This window comes from Lolium perenne, chromosome 2 (assembly GCF_019359855.2).
Source record: "Lolium perenne isolate Kyuss_39 chromosome 2, Kyuss_2.0, whole genome shotgun sequence".
Classification (NCBI taxonomy): Eukaryota; Viridiplantae; Streptophyta; class Magnoliopsida; order Poales; family Poaceae; genus Lolium; species Lolium perenne.
In genome coordinates, this window is record NC_067245.2 from 160,299,378 (window position 1) to 160,300,275 (window position 898).

At 39.2% G+C, this 898-nt stretch overlaps 1 non-coding gene across 1 annotated transcript; it reads right to left on the reverse strand.

Moving 5' to 3' along the window:
- Positions 1 to 344: 344 nt before the first annotated feature.
- TRNAG-GCC (transfer RNA glycine (anticodon GCC)) lies at positions 345 to 415 on the reverse strand. The gene has a single exon. It is a non-coding gene; the product is annotated as a tRNA-Gly (tRNA).
- Between the last annotated feature and the right edge of the window lie 483 nt (positions 416 to 898).

Sequence of the window (898 nt, forward strand, 5' to 3'; positions counted from 1 at the left end):
AAAGATTTGGCACCGTAAATAGAACTCCCTCCCTGGCCGTATTGCATATAAGATTTTTCAAAAATCAATAGAAGTAAATTTTCGATCAAGTATGTAGAAAAATGCTAAGCAACCTGATCAGCTTCCTACCTGTGTAGTCTTCGCTTAACCATGACACTTAGCTGCTTGATTATATCGTTGACTGACCAAAAGAAGAGCAAAACCGATGAATGTCGTGCAGTGATCATCAAGGGAAAAAAAGGGGAAGAGATGACATGATGCGTATCCGAGTTGAGTCGATCTCGGTTGAAAATGACTTTAACGGCGGCCATAAACAAAAAATGGATGGGACAAAAAATATGGGATGCACCAGCCGGGAATCGAACCCGGGTCTGTACCGTGGCAGGGTACTATTCTACCACTAGACCACTGGTGCCTCGTTGATTATAATTAGCTGTTAAATTCCGAAACTTAACTTCACAAATCGCTGAAAAAAAACCAACGATTTACATAGAGGAAAACTGATTCTGAATTTTAAGTACAGTACTACTTATTAAAACTGCACTTAAAGGTAAAACTGCCAATCAGCCATGATATGTTTAACTAGAAGATATATCATTAAACACATAATTTATTTGACATTAACTTTTCTCGTAATGACCGCTGTGATAGGATATCCACCTATGTTATTCTAATTCGCGCGCGCTCTCTCTTCTCCTTATTTAGCTACCACATCAGCATTCCACCGTCTAAAAAATCCCACCATCCAAGACATGATGGGAGTATTGGTTAGTCTCTTCCACCAGATTTGTCTTTTAATCTAACGTGCTAGAGAATACAATTCCACAATCATATCCTTTCCCCCCCCAAAAAAAACCTTCATCCAAAGGCTAACATCGACCTGAAACAACGACTTCAT